General features: G+C 39.2%; 1 long non-coding RNA gene across 1 annotated transcript; it reads left to right on the top strand.

The window, feature by feature from the left end:
- The first annotated feature begins 12,981 nt into the window (after positions 1–12,981).
- Positions 12,982–14,285, top strand: LOC127083176 (uncharacterized). The gene is made up of 2 exons (XR_007788335.1): positions 12,982–13,072; positions 13,157–14,285. It is a non-coding gene; the product is annotated as an uncharacterized LOC127083176 (long non-coding RNA).
- Positions 14,286–22,214: the final 7,929 nt, after the last annotated feature.

Here is a 22,214-nt window from a genome sequence, read left to right as displayed (position 1 = left end):
AAGCCAAAGGTGATTAGCAAGTTGGAAGGTATTTGTGCAAAAATGCTTTTTCACCTCACACTCATGCCATGCACGTGAACAATACATGTTTCTGGCCCAAAATGCCTTAAAATGAGTCCATGCACACTTGTGAATTGGTTTGGTATGCTCATAATCATTCAAAATGGTTTTATGCAATTTTCTTCCAAAAACTTCATGAATAAACCAAAGATCATGCAATGAGATTTCATGCCATGTAATGGTATGCTTGGAAAATACATGTTATAAGAATTAAAATACAAAAATAGCCACCCATTTTGGAGTTTTGGTTTGAAAGTTATGTCCATTTGAAGTTTGAAACACACTTTGCCATGATTGAACCATATCTCCTCAACCACACATGAGAAATTCATGATCTTGGACTTTTTGGAAATGGGAGAGAAAGATATTCAACTTTCATGTTGGACAAAATTTCATTTGAAGCTTTATTGATGATGTAATATTGAGTTGAAGTTGGTCCAAAATCTTTCCATTTTTGGAAAGTTCAAATTACAGGTCACCTGCTATTTTTGGAAAGTCTTGATCTGACTTCAAATTATTCAATGTTGATGTTTGAAATGTCAAATGAGACTTGTTTAAACATGAATGAAGCATCTCTAACCACTTCCCACCTCAAAATCCCCAATTGACTGTGCAATTGACTTCTGTTGACTTTTGTGGGCCTCAGATGATTTGCCCATGGACTGATGAGTTCTGAGCCTTCAGCACTTGGCCAAACCACTTCAAAATGATCCTTGGATCATGTGAACTCATGGGAATCACTCTAGGGCTTTGATATCAAGGAAAATGCTCTTGTTGCCTTGCACAGTTGAATCTCCTGACCAGTCTTGCCTGATGCAATGTAATGAACCAAGCAATGATAATGCAATGTTAATGTGATGTTAATGTTATGTTAATGACCTAAAAATGAAATGTATATACAAATGTGAGGTTTAAATTTGAGGTGCTACACATGGCACAACTACTGGTTTAGGACAAATGATTAAGCTGGAAGACAATAAATCCAGGGTTGGCATAGGGTACTCTTCAGGCACTTTCAATGAGCATGGGTTGTTCCAGAGTAGAGGTTTCATCCACACGGTCGAAGACCAAGAGGCTGCTGCTATAGTGGAAGATGATGCAGGGGAAGATTTGGGCAACTTTGCCAACCCTGGAGGAATCTGCAATAATTGGGTCGCTGTTGATGTTCCAACAGTTGTCCATAAGTCCATGTAATGTGTTCACTTTTGTTTAAAAACCCTTCTCCCATTCCAGAGGGAGAAGTGATGACATTGTTTGCACATTAATACAATGATATTCATTCGATAATTACATGTTAAATGTTTGTTTTTCCAAATTATTTTCCCTTTTTGCTTTTTGCATGAAAATGGTGATCACCGTAAAACCATAAAAAGAGAATAAAATCAATCTTTTCATCTGCATAATGATTTGCCTTGCTTGAATTCTGAAATCTCTTTTATACTCAAAATCATTATGAAGGTTAATCAAACCCATTGAACATAATGATCCAACACCATCTCCCAACTTTGAGTTCCCTGTATTTGAGGCCGAAGAATATGATGTTGAAGAGATTCCTGATGAGATTACCCGTTTGCTTGAGCACGAAGAGAAGATCATTCAGCCGCATCTTGAGAATCTGGAAACAATCAACTTGGGGTCTGAGGATTGTGTTCGTGGAGTGAAGATTGGGGCACTCTTGGAAGAGTCTGTAAAGAAGGGGTTGATTGAGTTGCTACGAGAATATGTCGATGTCTTCGCCTGGTCGTATGAAGACATGCCTAGTCTGGATACTGATATTGTGCAACATTTCCTGCCTTTGAAGCCTGAGTGTGTGCCTGTGAAGCAGAAGCTCAGAAGAACTCATCCTGATATGGTAGTGAAGATTAAAGAAGAAGTTCATAAGCAAATTGATGTGGGGTTTCTGGTGACTTCTACATATCCTCAATGGGTGGCCAATATTGTGCCCATGCCTAAGAAAGATAGAAAAGTCTGAATGTGTGTGGACTATAGAGACTTGAATAAAGCTAGTCCGAAAGATGATTTTCCTCTACCACATATTGATATGTTGGTTGATAATACAACTAAATTTAATATCTTCTCATTTATGGATGGATTTTCCGGTTATAACCAGATCAAAATGGCACCCGAGGATATGGAGAAGACATCATTCATCACACCTTGGGGAACATTCTGTTATCGAGTGATGCCCTTCGGTTTGAAGAACGCCGGAGCCACGTATCAACGAGCTATAACTACCTTGGTCCATGATATGATGCACAAGGAGATAGAGGTATATGTTGATGATATGATTGCTAAGTCGAAAACGGAAGTTGAACATGTAAAGCACTTGTTGAAGCTTTTTCAACATTTGAGGAAGTACAAACTCTGTCTGAATCCGAACAAGTGTACATTTGGAGTTCATTCCGGCAAGTTATTGGGCTTTATTGTCAGTGAAATAGGTATTGAAGTTGATCCTGCCAAGGTCAAAGTAATATAAGAGATGCATGCGCCCAAACCTGAGAAGCAAGTCCGAGGTTTTCTTGGCCGCTTGAATTATATTTCGAGATTTATATCCCACATGACTGCAACTTGTGCGCCAATATTCAAGCTCCTCCGGAAAGATCAGCGTCATGATTGGACCGAGGATTGCTAGAAGGCCTTTGACAGTATCAAGGAGTATCTATCCGAGCCTCCGATTCTGTCTCCGCCTGTGGAAGGGAGACCCTTGATTATGTACTTGACTGTTCTTGAAGACTCTATGGGTTGTGTATTGGATCAGCAAGATAATCAGGGAAGAAAGAGTATGTTATAAACTATCTGAGTAAGAAGTTCACTGATTGTGAGTCTCGATACTCGATGCTTGAGAAGACATGATGTGCTTTGGCTTGGGCTGCTAAGCGCTTACGCCAGTATATGTTGAATCATACGACTTGGTTGATATCCAAAATGGATCTGATCAAGTGTATCTTTGGGAAGCCTGCTTTAACTGGGAGGATTTCCCATTGGCTGATACTATTGTCTGAGTATGATATTGAGTATGGAGCCCAGAAAGCTATTAAAGGTAGTATCTTGGCTAACCACTTGGCACATCAACCAATTGAGGATTATCAGTCTGTTCAGTACGACTTCCCAAATGAGGAGATTCTGTATTTGAAGATGAAAGATTGCGATGAGCCTACGCTCGATGAAGGGCCAGAGCCTGGTTCCCGATGGGGTATGGTATTTGATGGCGCTGTTAATCAATATGGAAATGGTATTGGGGCAGTGATTATTACTCCTTAGGGCATACATTTTCCTTTTACAGCAAGGTTAACTTTCAAATGCACGAATAATATGGAGGAGTATGAGGCATGTATTATGGGTTTAGAAGAGTGTATTGATCTTAGAATCAAACATCTTGATGTTTATGGTGATTCGGCCCTTGTTGTTAATCAGATTAAGAGTGAGTGGGAGATGAATCAGCCTGGCCTCATCCCATACAGAGATTATGCGAGGAGGATTTCAACATACTTTACTGAGGTTGACTTCCATCATATTCCTCGAGATGAGAATCGGATGGTAGATGCTCTTACTACGCTTGCTTCGATGATTGTGGTGAAATATTGGAATGAAGTCCCCAATATTACCGTGATGCGCTTGGATAGACCAGCTCGTGTATTTGCAGTTGAAGAAGTGAAAGATGATTAGCCATGGTATTATGATATCAAACGCTTTCTCCAAAGTTAGATCTACCAGCCTGGGGCATCTGTTAAAGATAAGAAGACTTTGAGGAGATTATCTGGCAGTTTCTACCTTAATGGCGATGTGCTTTATAAGAGGAATTTTGATATGGTTTTGCACAGATGCGTGGATAGACATGAAGCAGACTTGTTAATGGCTGAAGTCCATGAGGGATCATTTCGTACTCATTCCAATGGACATGCTATGGCTAAGAAGATGTTGAGAGCAAGCTACTATTGGCTGACAATGGAGTCTCACTGCTGCAAGTACGTGAAGAAATGCCATAAGTGTCAGATTTACGCGGATAAGATTCATATTCCCCCGACACTTTTGAATTTTATTTCTTCACCATGGCCTTTCTCCATGTGGGGAATTGACATGATTGACATGATTGAACCTAAGGCGTCAAACGATCACCATTTTATTCTCGTAGCAATTGATTACTTCACCAAGTGGGTTGAAGCGGCATCATATGTGAATGTGACCAGGAAGGTGGTCGTGAAGTTTATCAAGAACCAACTTATATGTCGTTACGGTGTGCTAGACAAGATTATTACTGATAATAGATCTAACTTGAACAACAAGATGATGAAAGAGTTGTGTAGCGAGTTCAAGATTGCGCATCATAATTCTTCTCCTTATAGACCCAAGATGAATGGGGTTGTTGAAGCTGCTAACAAGAATATCAAGAAGATCATTCAGAAAATGGTTATGACGTACAAAGATTGGCATGAGATGCTCCCGTTTGCTTTGCATGAGTATCGTACATCTGTTCGCACTTCAATAGGGGAAACCCCTTTCTCTCTTGTATACGGCATGGAGGCTGTGCTCCCCGTGGAGGTTGAGATCCCATCAATGAGAATCCTGATGGAAGCCAAGTTGACTGATGTTGAATGGGTTCAGAGTCGTTATGACCAGCTGAATTTGATTGAAGAGAAAAGATTAACTGCCATGTGCCATGGTTAGTTGTATCAGCAAAGGATGAAGAAAACCTTTGATAATAAGGTCAAGCCTCGTGTTTTCCGAGAAGGTGACCTCGTGCTCAAGAAAGTTTTGTCTTTCGCGCTCGATTCCAGGGGCAAGTGGACTCCAAACTATGAAGGTCCATATGTTGTTAAGAGAGCCTTTTCAGGCGGTGCTTTGATACTTACAACTATGGATGGGGAGGATTTCACTCGTCCTGTGAATTCAGATGCAGTCAAGAAATACTTGGCCTAAAAATAAAAACAGAATAGCTCGCTAAGTTGAAAACCCGAAAGGGCGGCTTAGGCAAAAATGAGCGTCTCGGTGGATTGAAAATCTGAAAGGGAGATCCAGGCAAAAGTTAGAGACATAAAAAGAAAAAATGAATGTATATATCCCGCTAGATTGAGTACCTCACCCTGGGGCAATCTAGGCAAAAATTAGGGATTTGGCGAGTAACTGCATCTTGACAAGACTTTGTTCTACAACCATCGTCTGTCAAAGATTCTCGCTCAGTCACCGTCAACTGAAGCTTCAAATACATTGGATTCGGAGTTGGTGGAGAAACGGTCATTATGTTCAATGTAGCCCTTTTTCCAATATATGTCACCAATTTCAAATTTGTAAATATCCATGGAGTCTCGCCATTTGCAGACTACCATTCCATCAAATAAATTTGAGCCTTTATCCAATTTTTGGCACTCTTATTTGTTTCTGCTTAACAAATGTTTACATGTTTTAATTGATAAATATCATTGTTTTAAATAAAATTTTCATATAAACTGTTTTAAACAAAGTGAACATTCACAAATGACTGAAAGGATAAATGGAACGTCCTCAGTGCCCTCCCAAGGATAGTATGATCTCCAAAAGGGTAAGGCATTTGTTCACATTCCTGGCATATTTGTTATTCTCTTCATCATCTTTCAGGTTGTCTCCTCCGTGAGCATAGATAAGGGTGATACATCTTCAAGTCCCCAGAAAGTATGGAGTTTTGGCCTTGATCTTTTGGAGATGTGTATACCTCCATCCTCAGATCTCCAAGGAGTCTGAGTCTAGCATCTGTGTTTTATCAATTATATGGTTGTCATCCCTTGTGTGGACTGACCTAAAATCCCTTATAGATTGATAAATTGATATGCTATCTACTTTCGAGGAAGTTGGTCTTTCCCTCAGCATAAATAGAAATCTCCCGCAGAGTGAGCAGGAATTCCCAACATGAGTGGAAATCCTCAACAGTTTGGCTTGTAGTCTTTCCTCAGCATGTTTGCTTACCACCCATCCTCAGTAGGGTTGCTCACGTTAGATTTCCCCAGTTGGGTCGCCAGTAGGCTGTCCCCAGTTGGATCGCCTTTAGTCTTCCCCAGTGAAGTTGCCTGATCAGAGCATGATATTTGTTGGAAAGCTTCCTCTAAGAAGAGTTGGTGTTGAGAATGTTTATTTCCTTCCCCAGCGGAGCGGTGGTTCTCTCCCTTTGGACCAGATGTCTTCCCAGTAGGATAGAAGTTTGGAACTTCTGTTTGGTGGTTGCTCCCCACAGAATTTCACATTATCCGTGTTGAAATCCCCAGTAGAGTTTCTTCTACTATGGACCTTTTGTCTAGTCAACAGCAAGTCCCTGGCGGTGACTCAGTGGCTTCCCCAGCGGAGACGTTTTCTGATTCCCAGTTTGATGTTGGAAGAGGTGTTGTTTCTCTCCTCAGCGGATTGATTTGTTCCTTCTCCCGGTGGCAGAGGTGTTTCTTCAGCCGTTGGAAGAGAATGTTTGGTTGATGTGTTTCTATTTTATGGTTGTTCCCCACAGAATTTCACGTCATCTCTTGATGAGATCCCCAATAGAGTTCTTCTACGACTGATCTTATCCACGTCTTCGCGAGATCCCGAGAATTGTTGGAGGATCCCCAACATTTGGTAGTTGTGACCTTTGCTCATTCCCAACAACGGTCTCTGATCCCCAGCGACCCTGCTTGTTCCCCTAGTAGCAGTCTGTGCTTCCTGGTATTGGATGCTCCCCACCAGATTGGATTTCTCCTGTGGGCCTGGCTTTCTCTTTTGAGATGTTGTACCGAATGTTTGTCCATTATTTTTTTGACCTGTTTGTGTTAGATATGTCTGTTTGTCAGCATTAATCATACGTAAACCACGCATATACATGCATAATCATAGCATTCAGATATTCATGTTGCATCCTTTGCCATATATCTTTGCTTGTTATCTCCTGCTAGTTGGTGAAATGTTCTTCCCCAAGCAGATGTTTGTGTCTGATCTCTCCATATAGAGTCAGTCCCATAGACAGAAAGTGTCTATCTTTCCTTCTACATTCCCCACTGAGTTATGTCCTCGTGGATGATTATTGTTTCAGTTTCCTCCCTAAATATGTATTGGGATGAAATTACTCCCCTGAGTTATATCCTTATTGGGTTGAGTCTTGTTTCATTGTGTCTCTCTAGTTTGTTCCTAGATTGACTCCTTTCTTGTTATTTCCTCTGCAGTTCCCCGTGGTTTAGGTGATCAATTGCTCAATAAACAGTGATTGTTCATCTTCTCCCCGACGGAGTTCCTGGCCTTCTACCCAGTAGCCGGTAGTTGTAAGTCCTATTTCTATGGTTTTCTACCCAGTAACCGGTAGATGTAATCCCCTCCTTGTTGGTTATCTTTATCCAATATTCAGTATTGATATTCCTTCATTTTTTGAGTATACCACCCAGTAGCTGGTGATATATCTCTTGGATAATTGCTTTTGTCGGGCAATTTATCCCCCGCGAGTTATCTTTCATTTACCCTTTTATTTGGTAATGATTGTTTCTCCCCTTGATTGGTCATCATTATATACCCAGTAACCGGTATCCCGATGTCCTTTCTTTTCGGTTGATTTATCCTTTATTAACCTAGTAACCGGTTGTGGATAATCTGCCATGCGAGTATGTTATCTACGTTCTGACGGTAATAGATAATATATCTCATGCGCTCTTCAATTGAAGTCTATTTCTTCCCCAGTTGAGTAAGATTCGTATTTCCTCATGGAATTGAATGTCCACCTTATAATCGAGTTTGCTTTTTCAGCCCTCCTTTCGGATGATGAGTGTTTTGTATTTGTTCCCAATTCACGCTTGGTTGGTCACCTATTATATGCCCAGTAACCGGTATCCCTGGTGTTCCTTCCTTCTGTTCCCTATTATGACTTTTTGTCCCCTATGGAGTTAGATTTTCCTGAGATGAGATATACCTTTTAGGTCTTCCTCAAATGTTTTTGATGATTGATATCTCTCACCCTTATACCGATCTTAGATATTCTGTCTCCCAGAGCGTGTCATTCTCTTACCTTTATATCGGTGTGCGATCACATGTCTCTTTGAGTTTATTACCCAGTAACCGGTAATACCTCATTTGTTCCGTTTCCTCAACTGGGTCCTTAATGGATATCCCCACCTGAGTCTGGATTTTATCTGAAGTATCCGTTGTGGATAGGGTTAATGTATTGGCATATTCCCCAATACATGCATCTTTGCGTAAGCTCGAGTCTTTCCATTGATTTATTCTCATGGAATCCCTTTGTGTCTCCCAGCAAGTTTCGAACTCGTGACCTGCTCACGCATTTTACCCTTATTTCTCCCCAGAGTCTCTGTCTCCCTAGTGAGTGTATTGCTCCTTTGGATTTTCAATTTCTTCGGATTCCTTTTTCTTTATGGACACATATCCCCATAGAGTATTAACTATTGCATGCATACATTTGCATCATGAGGTCTCTTAGGGACCAAAATTCGTCTCTTCGTTATTATTTAAGCCCATTCTACCTCGTCGAGACAAAGATTTTAACCTTCATATCTCCGGCTTGAATGACCTTAAATAGGGGCATTTGTAAGACCCTAATTTTGACCCTAAGATCCCTCATGGCATCATATCATTGCTCATTGCATTTCCTCAAGGATCATAGCATGTGGCTCCTTAACCCTAGGGTTGGGACTTGTGTGAGTGGTTTGAGACCACCAAGCATGCTTGAATTGTATATTATTTCTTTTCTTATGTTGTTTACTAACCAAAAGCACAAAAATATGTCACTAACTTGTTTTGTTTTGAAGCTCAAGCAATCATGAGATCCAAGGCTCCTAGGAAGCCATATGCCCATTGAAATGGCCAGATGAAGATGAAAGCAAGCATAACAATGGTACCCAAAGCTCTCGATCATCATATATGTCTCCCAAGCATCTCAATTTGCCAATTTGGTCAAGATAAAGCAAAGGGATTGAGGCTTGTTTCCCAAGGAAACCCTAATTCAGCTGTGCATTGACTGGGTTTTTTTACCGAGATAACCCAGTTTTTCGAAAAAATTCCCAAAATACCCCAGTTTTCAACAAAATTCCGAATCTACCCCACTTTTAGGAGGAGGCGCCAATTGAATTGGCGACTCCTCTTAAAACTTGAATGGAGGTGCCAATTGGATTAGCTAGGGCAGGTGCCCTTGCCAATCCAATTGGCGCCTATATGTAAGTTTTAAGAGGAGGCGCCAATTCAATTGGCGACTCCCTTAAAAAATCCTCAAATAACAAAACCTCCAACATCAAAGTTGTAGATCTCTTCAATACAATGAATTTGGACATAAATTTTGCATCATTTGGATTTTTTATGACAAAGTTATGGGCAGTTGAAGTTGGACTTCTGAGTTTTTCAACTGTTATCTGACCTATAATGTTTTGTATTATCGCATGTGTTTCTTTTAGAATTATGAAATTTTTTCCAACATAACATTTGAAGTAGACATCTTAAATTTTTCAATGCACTTGGTCCCACCTCAAAGTAATTAAAAATGAGTGAGTTAGGTCCATGCGAACTTGACCCAAAATTAGGGTTTCTGTCAAAATGACCTATAATGTTTTGAAATGAATGATGAGCTTCCAAGTTTCAAATGGATTTTTGATGAACATGAAAGTTGTTCATATGGCGACTCTTCTTAAAACTTGAATGGAGGCGCCAATTGGATTGGCTAGGGCAGGTGCCCTAGCCAATCCAATTGGCGCCTATGTGTAGGTTTTAAGAGTAGTCGCCAATTCAATTGGAGACTCCCTCATAAAATGCCTTTTTTGTCTTATAAATAGATGCGTTGTGTGACCAATTGTTCCACAGCTCATATAATCATTTGGCTATCATGTTTGGTGTTCTTCGCCGATACGGTAAGGTGATTTATGCGAGAGACAAACCTCAATTGCTGATGCTGTTTTGGAACATCACCACGTTCGATCGACTGAAGAGGGAGCTAGTTCGATGGTTAGACGAGAAAATACTAGAAGGGGAAAAAATCAGAAGTATTGAGAGACTTGACAGTATCTTTGGTTGGGTGCGAATGAAGACTGATAAGGATGCTAGGGAAATGATGTTCGGTCGAGACGACATTAATTTGATTGTTGTAATCAGTTAGAATTATTTATGTTTTCAGATGTTTTGTACTGATGTTTGTTATGAAACTCATTGTAACAAGAACTTAATGATATATAATGATTGATTGTTACAGAAATACAATGTTACAAAAAGCTTAAGATCTAGATGGTGCTCCTTGATTGGGACAGTTGTTTTTGTTGTGTCCTGGTTGACGACAGATACTACATAATCTTATCATTTTATCTGTGGAATCCATCTCTGTTTTGATACATGTGCTTTTTGGCCTTCCTTTCTTCTTTCTACGCATCTCTTCATTGTGCCAAACAATATCTCCTTCATATGGAGGCTAGTAATCCTCCATTGGTAGTACTGAAAAGCTTTGACTATATACATTCATGATGGTGTTGGCCTTGTACACATCAGATAAATGGTTGTAAGCGTCTTGACGAGTATAAGCGCATGCTGCAATGACATGGGAGCAAGGTATGCGGAAGGCCTGAAATTTTCCACAATCGCACCAACTTCTGTGTAGTCTAACAGCGTAGATTAAATTTGGTCTCCCCTTATTGTTGCCCATTGTTTCCTGGACGCTGAAATTTTGTCTATGACGGTCAAAGACTGTTACAGCGTGTGTCGTAGCTTTGATGCTCTCCTCTTTCATGACCATCATGCAACACTCACTGGATACTTGTCCGGACATTAACACTGCACTCCATCTTTCACCTCTAGTTGCGAACATAGAAGCCAACCTATAGTAGGTTGATCTTACCAAGGCGGTTATCGGCAGATTTCGAATTCCTTTGAAAACCCCGTTCATGCATTCCACAATGTTTGTTGTCATGTGGCCCCATCGACAACCACCGTCAAATGCTCTTGTCCACTGCTCTACTGGTATGTTATTTATCCATCTCCCTGCGTCTTCATTAGAAGTGACTCTTCAGCATGCATGAGACAAGAGAGCCACATGTCTGACATGTAAGCTAGTTCTGAGATGATGTGTCAGTCATGCAAGACAGTGTGAGTTGATGTGTCAGCCAAGCAAGCTATCAAGAAGTGACTCTTCAGCATGCAGGAGACGAGAGAGCCACGTGTCTGACATGTAAGCTAGTTCTGAGATGATGTGTCAGTCATGCAAGACAGTGTGAGTTGATGTGTCAGCCAAGCAAGCTATCAAGAAGTGACTCTTTAGCATGCAGGAGACAAGAAAGCCACGTGTCTGACATCTAAGCTAGTTCTGAGATGATGTGTCAGTCATGCAAGACAGTGTGAGTTGATGTGTCAGCCAAGCAAGCTATCAAGAAGTGACTCTTCAGCATGTAGGAGACAAGACAGCCACGTGTCTGACATGTAAGCTAGTTCTGAGATGATGTGTCATTCATGCAAGACAGTCTGAGATGATGTGTCAACCATGCAAGCTATCAAGAACTTAGTCATCAGCATGCAGGAGACAAGACAGCCACGTGTCAGACATGTAAGATAGTCAAAGATGATGTGTCAACCATGCAAGCCATCCACAAGTGACTTGTTCAGCATGCAGGAGACAAGACAGCCATGTGTCAAACATGCAGATGGTGTCGCCAAATGGTTTGGCGCCTCCACTTAATGCTTGTACATGGTCGCCAATTCAATTGGCGACCCCATGCAATCAGACCTCGAAACCAAGCATTCAGACCTAGCCTTGCATGCATGTCCCTATGGAGGCGCCAATTTGAATGGCGACCCCTCTTTAGGATTGTACATGGTCGCCAAATGAGGTGGAGACACCATGCAAACACAAATTTTTATGCTCTCATCCATTTGCCTATAAATACATCCACTCCTTCAACACTTCTTCCACACCAACATTCTCACTACTTCCTCTACAATACTTCTTTTACAAATTCATCTTCAACAACATCTTCCAATTTCATCTACACCAACTCCCCACCAATATGTCTTTACTCACAATGGGCGAAGCACACAGAGGAACAGTTGCAAACATCGCAACATATGTAAGTTTTTTCTTTTGTTAACTTTTTATCTTTCTTCTTCCCCAACCCCATTTTATTTTGAAATACCAACTAAGTCAAGTGTTATATTATTTCTATTATAGGATGTATCAAGGTTTCGAACTCGAGTCCACGAATTTGTCCCAATGGACCCGATGATTCAACCTTATGTTGAACTCGCCAGTTTTGGTCATATTAGCAAGATTATGTCTTGGTCTATAGATAACAAGTTCATTCTAGCCTTATGCGAAAGATGGAGGCCAGAGACACACACATTTTGGTTTCCAACCGGTGAGTGTACCGTGACGTTGGAAGATGTCTACATGTTTTTAGGACTACGAATTGAAGGCAAAGCTGTTAATGGTAAGACCAACTATGCAAATTCAATTTGCATGGAGCTTTTAGAAACTGATTTGTTAGATGATAATGCTAGAGGTCAAGGTATACTACTCTCACGCCTAAAGTCATATTATAATAGTTTATATTTAGATGAGCATTCTACCGAAGATGCTCGGATAATAAAAACTAGGTGTTACATTATGCTGTTAATAGGATCCTTTTTATTTCCCGAAGGTAGTGGTTCTAGCATGCATATTATGTACTTACCTCTACTTAGACATGTAGATAGAATAGGTAGTTACAGTTGGGGATCCGCTTGTCTAGCCTATCTCTATAGTTCGTTGTGCAAAAACTCCCACAAAGACACATCTACATTTTCTGGATGTGCTGTTTTGCTACAAGCATGGGGTTGGTCAAGACTATCGTCTCTAGCACCGGTCAATAACAACCCTTTCACTTTTCCATATGCAAAAAAGTAAGTTGTTTAAATTGCTATATCTTTACTTACTTCCTTAAAGTTTATTACCTCAAACTAATTTTTTTTAACTTTTTGGTGTAGATGGTCGGCACGTGGTATGAGTTACAGCAGGTGTCCGAGACACTGTATTACTCAGTATCGCAACCTGTTGGATCACCTTCGACCGACAGACGTAAGCTAAATAACTTCATTATTTCGTCATATTATCTTAACTTTTTCTACATTCATTATAATCCTATCTTCTTTAACATTTCAGTTCATTTGGCGTCCAAACCTTAATCTGGATCATGACCATGAGGTCAACCCTAAAGACGCATCCGTATAGACAACATGCACACTGATAATACGGTTCACAACTGTGGAGATGCACAACACCGATCGTGTGAAGCTGCAGTTCGGTATGGTCCAGAATATCCCAGATCCCCTAGCTAGCCTAGGAGAATGGCATATGCGTAAAGTGAACGACCAATGGAACTTCAACCCTTGGCAAACCTTCGCAAGATCGGAGTGTCGCAAGTGGAAGCACCGTCATGATCATGTCTTAACTGACGCAGTCATGCCAAATGAGGTAAAACCAAGTCGTACTTATATGGCTTGGTACAGATCGGTTGGTTTTCAATTCATCGCCGATGATATGTACCTCTACGACCCACGTCAGACAAGTTACACACAAGAAGGATCAACATCTAACCCCCAACAACATTCTCAGCCCGATTACTCACAACCCCCTATCCGTCAAACTTTCCATTCCACAAACACATAAACATACAACCAAAACATGCCATTCACCCAACCCCAATACCAAGAACATAACCCATACCACCACCAACAAATTAACCATCAACCTCAGACCGAACATCGCTTCGCACCCACACCATCACCCTACCAAAGTCGCCTTAGCTAAAACACTAATCGCCTCTCCTCCTACCGTAGCCAAGAAGCCCAAACATCACAAAACCAAAACATCCCACAACCATATCTCTTCCAAACACCCCAACAACCTTCCCAACCTTTCCTAGACGCATCATTCACACCCATGTCTCCCTTCAACCGTCCCGGTCGCCCATCCATGAGTCAACCACATCCCAACTTCTCTGGCATGGGTCATGAGCTCAGCTACGCCGCTACACCATCATTGAATACTGAAGACTATGCTGACTTGGCTGAATACCTCAATGGATCTTCTCCTGTAGGAAGTAATGACGCTTCTGGCCCCTCAGATGAACAAACACCGGTGCAGAATCGTCAACGTGGATTAGGGCCAAGGGTTAGGGTAGCTAGGGGATGTGGGACCGGAGGTCGGTTAGGTGATCCCGGTCATCACCATTAGGTTTCTTTGTGTAAACTCCAAATTTTATTAATATCAAGTCGTATCATATCAAATTTATCTTTGTGTAAACTCCAAACATTAGGTTTCTTTGTCTAAACTCCATTTTGGCAAAATTCACATACACATGTTTTGACTGAAACCCTATTTTTGGGTCAACAACCCAAGAACCTAACTCACTCACTTTTTATGATTTTGAGGTGGGACAAAGTGCAATGGAAAGTTTGAGATGTCTACTTAAATTTTTATGTTGGACAAAATTTCATAATTCAAAAATACACACATGTGATAATATAAAACATTATAGGCCACATAACAATTGAAATGTCAAAGAGTCCAAGTTCAGGTGCCCATACCTTTCTCAAAGAAAATGCAAATGATGCAAACTTTTAGTCCAAATTCATTGTCTTGAAAAGATATACAACTTTTATGTTGAAGGTTTTGTCATTTGAGGGTTTTATCATTCAAACAGAAGGGCTTGAGGTTGGTCCCTTTTGGCAAAATTCACATACACATGTTTTGACAGAAACCCTAATTTTGGGTCAACTTCGAAAGGACCAAACTCACTCATTTTTAATTATTTTGAGGTGGGACCAAGTGCATTGGAAAATTTTAGATGTCTACTTCAATTGTTTTGTTGGACAAAATTTCATAACTCTAAAAGAAACACATGCGATAATACAAAACATTATAGGTCAGATAATAATTGAAACAATCAGAAGTCCAACTTCAACTGCCCATAACTTTCTCATACAAAATTCAAATGATGCAATATTTATGTCCAACTTCATTGACTTGAAAAGATCTACAACTTTCATGTTGTAGGTTTTGTCATTTGAGGCTTTTTTAAGGGTGTCGCCAATTGAATTGGCGCCTCCATTCAAGATTTAAGAGGAGTTTCCAATTCAATTGGCGACACCTCCTAAAAGTGGGGTAGTTTGGGAATTTTTCTGAAACCTGGGGTATTTTGGGATTTTTTTTGAAAAACTGGGTTATCTCGGTAAAAAAACCCATTGACTTGCCCATGAAGCAACCTCAATCTATGATCAAATTCAATCAAGGTAAGTTCTTTAATTTATTATTTTATGCATATATGAGCTTATGTGAGTGTCCTCAATCATTCATTCATTAAGATTTGAAGTTTGGACTTGAGAAGTTGAACAGTCAAGTCATCTGACTATTTCGAAAACCACTGATACCTAACTTTTGATGTGTTTGTCAAATGAAGATGACATCAATATAAAAACTGTTCTTAAGAAAAATATGAACAACTTTCATGTTCATCAAAAATTCATTTGAAACTTGGAAGGTCATCATTCATTTCAAAACATTATAGGTCATTTTGACTGAAACCCTAATTTTGGGTCAACTTCCCAAGAACCTAACTCCTTCATTTTTTATGATTTTGAGGTGAGACCAATTGCATTAGAAATTTTGAGATGTCTAATTCATAAGTTATGTTGGACAGAATTTCATAATCCTAAAATAAACATATGTGATAATACAAAACATTATAGGTCACTTTGGACCAAAGCCATTGAATCTTGAAAAAGTCCAACTTCAAGTGCACATAACTTTCTCATTAAACATCCAAATGATGCAAAATTCAAATCCAAATTGATTTTGTAGAAAAGATCTACAACTTTGATGTTCGAAGTTTCTCCATTTGAGGCTTGCATCGATGAAACAGAAGGGCTTGAAGTTGGTCACTTTTGGCAAAATTTTCAAATTTATGTTTTGTACATCAAACTTCATGGCCAGTTTTCACAATTTTCCAAACTCCAAATGGATTTTTTTCCAACATAGCTTTTGTTCGTCATGTCAAGACCTTTCCAACCATTACTCACATGCTTATGTTTGGATTTTCTAATGGTGACTTTCGAAGAGGAGAACATTTGTGACCATTTATGGAATCCAAGTGAAACCTTCATGCACAAGCCAATGCCATTCAATCTGCACGTCCAAACTTGCTTCAAATCATTTCAGCTTGCAAAACCATTAGCTTTTGGGCCTCACATGCGCCTGTACAGGACCATGCATGAGGGATCCAATTCTCATGCACATGAGTTTGTCACACTCTCCTTGCAGCTTCAACTATAAATAAATGCATTGCTTCATTCAATTCTCAACCTGAAGGCGTCTGAAACTCTGCTGGAATTGAATCCCAACCTCACACCAAAGGAATTTTGCATTTTCATTTCACTTTTCAAGTTTGATATTCAACAACATCAGTTGATCTTCCATACTAATTCCTAAGCCTTGCATTCATACCATACTTTAAGATCAAGTTGCAAGCAAGAGATTGGTTGGAACGTGCTCATCAAAGCTGCATTACAAAGGTTTACCTCTCAACTATTTTGCTTCGAATCTCACTATATATTGTGCATTGCTTGTGTTGGTTTGATTTTCTGAAGTCCTCGTGTGAGAGGCAAGCCAATGATGGCTTTAATTTCATGAATTGATGCACTGCAGACCAAGCACCTAGATTTTCCACCTCAGATTTCTCCTTCCATAGGGATCTTGAGTGAAAACTAAGGTTACAGGGGTGATGCACATTACCCCAGCTTTAATTTTGTATATGGATCGTGTGTTTTGGTTGAGGTTACAAAACCTGCAACTGGTGGCCGGTTTTTGCTTGCTCGCCGGAGAAGACGGTGGTTTCCACAACCGTCCCTTACGTGGAAGCTCTTTGGCCATTGGATCCAAGTGTTATGATCTAATCCTGGCCATGCTTTTGTTTGACTCTTTTTAATTCTTGGTGTGATGTTGTTGACTCATGATCACCATACGTGCGCGCCTCATGTCCGTTGGATCGGCCACGTCAATTAATGAATGTGATCCAACGCTTCCTGATTTTTCTATTTTCCTAATTTCTGTTTTATTTTCTTTAATTCTATTTATTTTCAAAAATTCATAACTCCTTTATTTGGAATCACAAAAATATGGGACCAATTGCAAAAAACTTCTCTTAAATTCTAGTTTCATAATCTGATTTTTAATTATTTTTGTAAATTATTTTATTTTTGATTATTTTTAATTCATTTTAAATACTTTTTGATATTCAAAAATTCCAAAAATATTTTCTTAACACATTTGGATCATGATAAGTCTATGAAAATATTCTCATCAATTTCTTAATTGATTTGAGATTTATTTGAGATTTTAATTCATTTGTGTTATATTTTAATGCTTTTAATTGATTTTAAAATAGCTTCTGTTTTTCCAAAAATGTTGAGAAAATTTGTCAAACCTAGTTTGACCATGTTAGACTTATGATGATCCAATTGGACTTATCCAAGTTGATTTGAATTGGATTTGAAGTTTGACCATGATTTGTCCATTTTATTTTATGTATTATTTTAATTCCAAAAATACCAAAAATATGTTTGACCTTTCTTGACTTCTAATCTTCATTTCACTTTTGTTTACCATTGATTGATGTTGATCCCATTCACATTTGATCATTGTGTTTTGGTTATGTCTTTTGAATTTTCATTTTGTACATTTCATCTTCATCTCTCATATTTTTCTTTTTCTTTTGACCAATGAGTTAATGATTTGTGGTTAGCCTTGACATATGAAACGCTTAACCTTCTTTGATCCAAACCAAATTCAACTTGATCAAAGATCAAGTGAATTGCTTTGTGTCCAAGATAGGTTGCTTCTTGGTTAAGAAAAAAACCTAAAATCCATACAAGGTCATTCTTCTTTTCTTTTGGCATGGCAAGTTGTAGGAGCTTGGCTTACTAGTCACGGTCTCTAACTTGTGTTTATTTGCCTATAGTTTTATTGACCGGCCTCAGATAGGTGTGACTACTACATTAGTCCACTTACGATTGTTTAACATAGCGCTAAATTGCCTTATGGCACACTAACACTAACTACTAATTACTAACTTTTAATTCAACCATTTAATTCTTGCAATTTACTTTAATGCAATTTAATTTCTTGCTCAATTATTCATATTGTCTTTTTCTCTTTGCTCATTTGAGCTCATGTTTATGTTTATGTCATTTGCCATTTGCTCACTTGAGCACATTATTGTGTAAATATACTATTGCCTTGTGCTTGTTTTGTCTTTGTTTGTATGAACCCAATGCAAAAAGGAGAAAGGACTTAGAATTAGGACCTCACATATGCTTAATGGAGTTCAAGAGAAACTAGGCCTCCTGCCTTTAGAATGCTCAAATTGTTGAAGAGCAACTAGGCCTCATGCCTTTAGAATGCTTACATCTTGATATTTACTTGAAACGACCCCTAATCTAAACTCTCTCTTTGTCCATTTCTACTATTGCATTGTGAACTTTTTTATTGTTTGTTCTTGTGTGATAGGGATTCCAAACTTGAGCTAGTTAGAAGGACCATTGTCATGAGCATCCAAGTTAAGAGAGACAAGTCCAATTGGAAGATCCTAGGAGCTTGATTGAATACTTGTTTGATTGCTTGAGTAATTACTTGTTGCTTGCTAAGTCCAAAGGAAAGGAGCATCTTGGATCATCTTTATGATCTCAAGAAAGGAACTCTAAGGGTTTTATTCTCTTCTCTCATCTTTGCATGTTTAGGATTAGCCCTTCTCTTCTTCTCTCCACTCTAACCCAAGCCAAACTCATTTTGTGCAAACATTGACATTGTTTTCAAAACTAGAAACCTAGGCCATATGACTTTGATTTTTCAAATTCTTTTCATTAATACTTATGTTGAATGAACCTTAAGTCAACTTTGACTTCATTTTGTGAATACTTCTAATTTATAAATACAACTCACTCAAGTTGTTTTTGTGGTTCCAATGACCACCTTTGTTGAAAACGTTTTTTTTCATAAACATTAGCCATATGTTTGAGTTATCATAGTGGTTGATGTAAACCTCACCTTATCCTTAGTGATTAGACTATAAGTATTCCATACTTATTATAGGGTGGATCCCTCACTAGTATGTTGAAGCTCTCCTCACATGGCGGATTGTTGGTTTAGGTCGAGTTTTCTCCCTTTGATAACAAAAGACCTTAAGGCTTTTGACCAAATTAGTTCACCCATATTTTGAGATTTTTACTCCGAACTACGAGGTTTTGATCCTACCTTTGTGATGGTACGTAGACAATGGGTTTATCCAATGAAACAACAAAATTGTAAATAATTTGTATATTCTTTTCTCATCTCTCCAATCATGTTTGCACAAATATTTTCACAAATACCAACCTACCATACAACTTTGCAAAAAGGACTCTCTTAGAGTACTAAGGATGTTTTGGATGCTTAAAACCTTCCCATTGCATAACCAACCCCCTTACCCAGATCTCTGACATTTTTATTAGTTTTTTATTTGATAAAACTTCTTAGTTTTTGTTCGCTTTCTAACCTTTCCTTTGGATAAATAGAAGTGTGGTGGCGACTCGAATTATATGATTTACTTTTGATTTAGTCAATAAATCTAAAGGTAATGAATACCCCGCTACACTTAACAACATATGGGCCTTCATAATTAAGAGTCCATTTTCCTATGGAATCTGGCTTGAACGATAAAATATTCTTGAGCACGAGGTCACCTTCTCTAAACACTCGAGGTTTGACCTTCTTATCAAAAGCTTTCTTCATCCTTTGCTAATACAACTGACCATGATACATGGCAGTCAATCTCTTCTCTTCAATCAAATTCAACTGATCAAACCTGGTCTGACACCATTCAACCTCAGTCAACTTGGCTTCCATGAGCACACGCAATGAAGGAATCTCAACCTCTACAGGGAGCACTGCTTCCATACCATCAACAAGGGAGAAAGGGGTTGCCCCTGTTGAAGTGCAGATGGATGTACGATACCCATGCAAGGCAAAAGGGAGCATCTCATGCCAATCCTTATATGTGACAACCATCTTCTGGATAATCTTCTTGATGCTCTTGTTTGCAGCTTCAACAACCCCATTCATCTTGGGTCTGTAGAGAGAAGAATTATGATGTGCAATCTTGAAGTCCTCGTAAAGAGCTTCCACCATATTGTGATTCAGGTTTGATCCATTGTCAGTAATGATCTTACTTGGCACACCATAACGACATATAATCTGATTCTTGTAAAACCTTACAACAACTTGCTTGGTCACATTTGCATATAATGTCGCTTTAACCCATTTTGTGAAGTAGTCAATTGCCACTAAAATGAAACGATGTCCATTTGAAGCTTTGGGCTCAATCATCCCAATCATATAAATTCCCCACAAGGAGAATAGCCATGGGAAAGAGATAACATTAAATAGTGTCGGAGGAATATGAATCTTATCAGCATAAATTTGACACTTGTGGAACTTCTTCACAAATTTGCAACAGTTAGATTCCCTTGTCAGCCAATTGTAACCTGCTCGCAACATCTTCTTCGCCATTGCATGTCCATTGGAATGATTACCAAAGGAACCTTCATGCACTTCGGTCGTCCACAAGTCTGCTTCGTGTCTATCAACGCATCTGAGCGTAACCATGTCGAACTTTCTCTTGTACAGTATATCACCATTCAAGTAGAAATAACCGGCTAATATTCTCAAAGTCTTCTTATCTTTCAAAGATGCCCCAGGCGGGTAAATCTGACTTTGGAGGAAACATTTGATGTCGTAATACCACGACTTCTCGTCTTTGATTTCTTCAATAGCAAACACATGAGTTAGCCTATCAAGACGCATCATAGATAAATTGGGAACTTCATTCCAATACTTCACTACAATCATTGATACCAACGTTGCAAGAGCATTTGCCATTCGGTTTTCATCTCGAGGAATATGATGAAACTCAACCTTTGTAAAGAAAGTTGAAATCCTCCTCGCATAATCTATATATGGTACCAAACCGGGTTGATTTGTCTCCCATTCTCCTTTAATTTGATTCACAACCAAAGACGAATCACCAAAGACATCCAAATACTTGATTCTAAGATTCATGGCGACTTCAAGCCCCATAATGCAAGCTTCATACTCTGCCATGTTGTTTGTACACTAGAAAGTTAATCTAGCTATAAATGGTAGATGGGTGCCTTGAGAAGTAATAATCACTTCCCCAATGTCATTTCCATATTGATTAATAGCTTCATCAAATACCATGCCCCAACGGGAACTAGGTTCTGGACCTTCTTCAAGCAATGGTTCATCACAATCTTTCATTTTCAAGTACAAAATCTCTTCATCGGGAAAATCATAATGCACTGACTAATCATCTTCAATTGGTTGGTGAGCCAAATGGTCAGCCAAGATACTACCTTTGATCGCTTTCTGAGATCGGTATTCGATATCATACTCTGATAACAACATCTGCCAACGGGCAATCCTCCCAGTTAAAGCAGGCTTCTCAAAAATATACTTGATTGGATCCATTTTGGATATCAACCAAGTGGTATGATTCAACATATACTGGTGCAGACGCTTAGCAGCCCAAGCCAATGCGCAACAAGTCTTCTCAAGCATCGAATACCGAGTCTCACAGTCGGTGAACTTCTTACTGAGGTAGTAAGTTGAAAATTCTTTCTTTTCAATCTCATATTGCTGACCAAGAACACAACCCATACTATCCTCGAGTATAGTCAAATACATGATCAACGGTCTTCCTTCAACAGGGGGAGACAAAATCGGAGGCTCAAGCAAATATTCTTTAATACTCTCAAAAGCTTTCTGGCAGTCTTCGGTCCAATCACAAGACTGATCTTTTCGAAGAAGCTTGAATATGGGGGCACATGTGGCAGTCATGTGGGAAATGAATATGGAAATATAATTCAAGCGGCAGAGAAAACCTCTGATTTGCTTCTTAGTTTTGGGCACAAGCATCTCTTGTATTGCTTTGACCTTAGCAGGATCAACTTCAATACCCTTCTCGCTGATAATAAACCCCAACAACTTACCAGAACGAACACCAAAAGTACACTTATTGGGATTCAAGCGAAGTTTATACTTCCTCAAACGCTGAAATAGCTTCAACAAATGCTCAACATGTTCCTCTTCATCAATTAATTTAGCAATC

Source organism: Lathyrus oleraceus, chromosome 5 (assembly GCF_024323335.1).
Source record: "Lathyrus oleraceus cultivar Zhongwan6 chromosome 5, CAAS_Psat_ZW6_1.0, whole genome shotgun sequence".
Classification (NCBI taxonomy): domain Eukaryota; kingdom Viridiplantae; phylum Streptophyta; class Magnoliopsida; order Fabales; family Fabaceae; genus Lathyrus; species Lathyrus oleraceus.
This window is presented reverse-complemented; position numbering and strand designations above follow the sequence as displayed.